Consider the following 6,000-nt stretch of genomic DNA (forward strand, 5'->3'; position numbering starts at 1 on the left):
GGGGCAGAGGGCGAGGGAGACACAGAATCGGAAACAGGCTCCAGGCTCTGAGCCATCAGCCCAGAGCCCGACCCGGGGCTCGAACTCACGGACCGTGAGATCGTGACCTGAGCTGAAGTCGGACGCTCAACCGACTGAGCCACCCAGGCGCCCCTCCATTCTACGGTATTAATCCACGAGAAGAAGGGGAAAAGGAAAAGATTCATTCCTTGGACAAGCCTTGATTTTTCCATTTTTAAATGGTATGATTTCAAGTGCTGGAAGGGCAGAGCGAATTTCCCTGAGGACGGCCCTCGTTCGGAGGGTCCCTGGCACTCACACTCTGCTGGCTGACAAGTCTGTGGCATGGCCGTTAAGACCGATGGCGGCAGGAGCAGAAACGCCCAGAAACGCCCAGGCTCCCAGGGTCTAGTCCTGTTCTCCTGCATATTCCGGTCCCCCAACCTTTAGTGAGCACTTGCCTCATTCAGACACACACTAGGTGCTAGGCATGCAAACCGAAGGATTCTCAGCATGTTCTCGTGTGCCTGTCAGAAGCAAAAACTGAAGAAACAGGGCAGCTCCAAACCAACCGGCCAGCAAAACAAAGCTGCAGAGTCATCTGGCTGCTGCTTCTCCACTGCTTTGGCGGGCTGCTTCTAGCCCGGAGGGAGTGCCAGACCCAGGCAGATGCCAGAATCCATCCATCACTAGCTCTTCCATGCCCCCCCCCCCCCCCCCCCCCCCCCCCCCCCCCCCCCCCCCCCCCCCCCCCCCCCCCCCCCACTGAGCTCCTTGAGACTGCCCTACCAGTCCGGAGCTCCTTCCTTCTTGCTGAGTTCCCCTCCGGAACTGTTTCCTGTTCTGTCAGCAGATCCATCCAGAACCTGGCAAAGAGGTCGTGGTCACACTGACTCTCACAAGGGAAGGGTTTTGCTCTCAAGCTTCTTTCTTTCCAAGATGCAGATTTAAGCATCTCGTTCCACTACCAGGGGCTACTGGGGACAGCAGCTTCGGTCAAGCTACAAAAGGTCCTGTCCTACCATTTCCCAGAAAGATGGGTGCCTGTTCACCTGCCAGTTGTATACTTAAAAGGAGGCACTCCAAAGCCAAAGATTATCTACCCCGAGGTGATTCTCCTCATGGTCCACTGGAACCCAAGGTTGTTGGCAGCTTCTCTTGCTAAAAGTACGATTAAGTCCTATCACGCTGGGGTCCCATTACTACCACTGCGATAATAATACCACCACAGTAACTGCAGATAGTGCTTATTAAGTGTGAGCAGTGTGCTAAGAACTAGTCATTTCATGTTCACAATGTTTCTATGAGGCAGGTACTACAAGCTTAGCTACCATTTATTTATTTTAAAAATTTTTTAATGTTTATTTTTTGAGAGAGAGAGAGACAGAGTGTGAGCGGGGGAGGGGCAGAGAGCGAGGGAGACCCAGAATCTGAAGCAGGCTCCAGGCTCTTGAGCTGTCAGCACAGAGCCCGACGCGGGGCTCGAACCCACGAACCGCGAGATCATGACCTGAGCTGAAGTCGGATGTTTAACCGGCTAAGCCACCCAGGCGCCCCGAATTAGCTGCCATTTATTGAGTAGCTACATTGTGCCAAGTGATTTACATTATCTGTATAATGAAGTAGAGAAATGTGTTCACCGGAATTCCAGACAGCTGCTCTCAAAGACAGAAAAGCAGATAGAGACCAGATTCTGCTTTCTATGGAGGCTGAACGCAGCAGAGCAAGTCAGATGAGAGAGGAATGTTTGGAAAGGGATGGTGAGAAAGTAGCTTGAGCCCAACAGAGGAAGTGAAGACACAGCAGTTTGGCAGCGAGGGTTTCTGTGGAGCAGTGTGGCAGGGAAAGAGCCGGAGGGATCCCTGTGCCCCTTCAAGAACATCTATGATAAACTATGTTATTCTCCATGTATTCTCTAGCTTGATGTACTCAATTGGCTGTTGGTCATGTCCGTGGGCAGCTTTGTGTAAGGTTTACATTTAATAATGAGGATGTTTACAAGAAGAAGAAGGAGAAGAAAGAGGAGGAGGAGGAGCGGGAGGGGCAGGAGGAAGAGGAAAGAAATTAAGTGTTGGTGAGAATGTGGAGAAATTGGAACCTCATGCACCGTTGGGGGGAATGTAAAATGGTGCAGCCACTGTGGAAAACAGTAGGGTGGTTCCTCAAACAATTAAAAAATACCATTACCACGTGATCTAGCAATTCTTCTGGGTGTCAAAAGAATTGAAAACAGGGTCCTGAAGAGATATTTGCGCATCCATGTTCCTAACAACATTAGTCACGATAGTCAAAGGGTGGAAACGACACAGTGTCCATCAGGGGACGAGTGGACAAACAAAGTGCGGTATATCCATACAATGGACTACTATTCAACCTTAAAAAGGAAAGAAATCCTGACATGCGCTACAACATGGGTGTACCCGGAAGACATTATGCTAACTGACATAAGCCAGTCATAAAAGGACAAATACTATACAACTCCACTTACTATAAGCCACCTAGAACGGTCGGATTCATAGGGACAGACATTAGAAAGGTGGTAGTTAGGGGCCGGGCAGAGGGGGAATGGGGAAGTCATCGTTCAGTGGGTACAGACTTCCAGTGTTGCAAGCTGAAAAGAGTTCTAGAAGACGGATGGTGGTGATGGCTGCACAAAAATGTGCATGTACTAACTGTCACTGCATTGCACACTTAAAAATGGCTACAATGGCCAATTTTATCTTCTGTGTATTTCACCACAGTAAAATATAAGATAAAATAAAAAATTCCTCAAGCAGTCCTGCACAATGGGTTTTATTAGCCTCCTTTTACAGGTGAGGAAATTAAGGTGCAGAGAAATTAAGCAGCTTCCTGGTGCCACACAAACAGACTCATCTCCCCTCTGTGCCCTTTTCTTTCTCTGGACTACCTTTCGGCTCCGCCTAACTGTCCTTATTCTCTCTTCTGCCTTTCCCTCATCAAAAGGTGCTCTCAGGAAAAAAACCCGATCACTCACTTATACCTAAGTTACATGGCGTGAATTTAAATGAGTGTGCTACCTCTCTGAGGGGTGCTTGCATTTTAAGCCTCATCACCCTCTATGAAATGAAAGCCTTTGTTCCGTATTAAAGGAATTTCAAGCATCAGGGAGCAAGCAGGGGGGATCTGGAGTGCGGTGGTGGCAGGCAGGGCAGCCACAACCCAAAAAAACACATTAAGTGGTGGAAACTTTAGGCACAAAGTTAGAAGGGAGATACATTTTATGGACAGACTGATCTTTCAAGGCTCCACAAAGATGTGAGATGTGAATACAAGGGAGGGAGGCAGACGATTCATGTTAAACCCTCCCCTTTGGGCAAACTTGCTTGCCTGACTTCCAGACTCTAGTCTTATTTGGTGCCAGAATTGTGCACAGCCTTGAAAAGAGAAGACAGAGGGTTGATTTTTCTCGGGGCATCATTTCCCTGACAGTTCTCGATGCCTCTTCTCTTCTTGTTAGATTGTGAAATTCTGGTCTAATGCAGCCAGGTAAAGCAGCTGGAGATCTCCGTCCGAAGAATCTGAGCAATCATTCCTTTTGTGTCCAGAATGCACTCAATGCGCACGTGAACATAGTGTGTTGTACCAAACCTAACACAAATCATGTGGACGCAAAAGCCTGTCTCCCGGGTGCTCATGGCCTGACTGGAAATTTCCAGGGAGAAGACCTCACACCAATAGCATCCAGGTTAAGAGCCTGGCCTCTGATTCAGGCTTCTGGTCTGGGTCCCCACTCCATGGCCTGCCAGTTGTGTGACCGTAGGGAAGTTTCTTGACTTCTGTGTACCTTGGTTTCTTAATCTGTGTAATGGGAACAGTAAGGCAACTCTTTCACGGGCGATCAAGGCTTCAAATATAGCAGTTCTGGTGGCTGTCTTTGTGTGGAGAAAACATTTCTCATCCAAGGGGATGAAACCTCTCCCTCAGCACAGACCTTGGTGAGTGAGGACCAGGGTAGGTTTTTGCCCCACTGCCTCCCCAGCCAGACACAAATGGCACAACTGTGCCCTGCAGCCCTGGGGGGGGGGGTTATCATGAAGATTAGATTAAATGATCTGTGTAGAGGGCCTGGCACTGTGCTCAATAAATATCAGCTGCTATTACGATAATAAATATTAGCTATTAAATAAATGCATAACTCCATTAGGATCAGTTATCAGTCAATACCGTAAGGGGAAAAACAACATAGCACATAATATAAATAGTCATATGTAGTGGTAAGAGGTACTTTTATGCTAACAATTGAATAAGAGCATATTGTCTGTCAGAGAATTGACTACAGATCAGAGAATGCAACCACATGTGAGGATCCAGTTGAAGAAAAACCAAAGGCCGAACCACATACCTGGTGAGGGGTTTTGTCTGCCCCGCTCTGTTCTGGGCACAGACCGACTACATCACCTCTCAGGCCGCCTGAAAGCAGAATTGTCTTCGCTCTCCAAGCTTGCTGCCTTGATGCTCAGGCCTTCCCGGCAGAGAAGAAAACTAAGGATTCTTTTCATTTAAAAGGTCTTCCCTTTCAGCTTTGCCTACTTGGCAGGATGCATATGGAAGTAAGCGTAAACAGGAGTAGGGATACTATCTACAAGAAAGATGTTTTTAGAATTGCATCTTCAAGGGCACCTGGGTGGCTCAGTCGGTTAAACGGCCGACTTCACCTCAGGTCATGATCTCGAGGTCTGTGAGTTCGAGCCCCGTGTCGGGCTCTGTGCTGACAGCTCAGAGCCTGGAGCCTGTTTCAGGTTCTGTGTCTCCCTCTGCCCCTCCCCCGTTCATGCTCTGTCTCAAACATAAATAAATATTAAAAAAAATTTTTAAAAAATAGAATTGCATCTTCAAGACAATAAAGTCACGAAATTTTATGTGTGTGTGTGTGTGTGTGACAGAGAGGGAGAGAGAGGGAGGTTGATTTCATTTTTCGATTAAGCCAAAACACAAAAGAAACCCAAACCCTACAACCTTTTTGTCCTGTGATTTAGCTGTTCTCATGAGCTCCCATTCCACTAAAGAGTCAGGGAAAAACTTTATACTTCCAGTCAGAGTCATTCAATCTCCGTTCTGTCTCTCTTCGGCAAGTATTCAGTCTTTTGGCATTTCTCCCTCTTTCTCTTCAAGATAGGGTCTAGAGGTAGAGGAAACCCTGTGTCTTCTTAGTAGTGGGGCGGGGCCTCAGGCCCATGTTGGACTTTCCTGTTCTCTGTGGAAAGAGTCTTTCCTCACTGAGCACCTTGCTCTTACCTGAAGATGATGACAATGCCTGACAAGCAAGTCCCCTTTTCAAGGTTTATTTATTTTTGGGACAGAGAGAGACAGAGAATGAACGGGGAAGGGGCAGAGAGAGAGGGAGACACAGAATCGGAAGCAGGCTCCAGCCTCTGAGCCATCAGCCCAGAGCCCGACGCGGGGCTCGAACTCACGGACCCCGAGATCGTGACCTGAGCTGAAGTCGGCCGCTTAACCGACTGCGCCACCCAGGCGCCCCAGCAAGTCCCCTTTTAACACTCACCTTGGCTTTCCTGGAAGGGCAAGCTGACTTGTTCTCCCCCTTCTCTCGGAGACTCTCTTAAGAAAACAGACCCAATTTCGGTCCAACCCAACTGGGTTGTTGAAGTTCGTAGCAGTGGCTGAGAGTGAATCCCAATATCCAGTCCCTTCTTCTGCCACAGTAACTCGAATCTTTAGTTGGGCAAATGGCTACTCAGAAAAAAACCTACATTACTAGCCTTCCCTGCAGGTAGGTATGGCCATGTGGACTAAGTTCTGATCAATGAGGTACGAGAAGTGTCATGCCCTTTGAGTGACACTTCTTTCCTCTTCTTTCCCCTTATCATTGGCTAGACCATGGATTTAGTGGGGGTGGGGGGGTGGGGTGGGGGGTGGGGCAAGCTGTTGGGGACTGTGTGGTTGACAGTAACACTCCAAGAATGGTAGGACAACAAGATGGAAGTAGTCTGGGTCCCTGATAACACCAGAACCTATATT

This window comes from Prionailurus bengalensis, chromosome B2 (genome assembly GCF_016509475.1).
Source record: "Prionailurus bengalensis isolate Pbe53 chromosome B2, Fcat_Pben_1.1_paternal_pri, whole genome shotgun sequence".
Classification (NCBI taxonomy): Eukaryota; Metazoa; Chordata; class Mammalia; order Carnivora; family Felidae; genus Prionailurus; species Prionailurus bengalensis.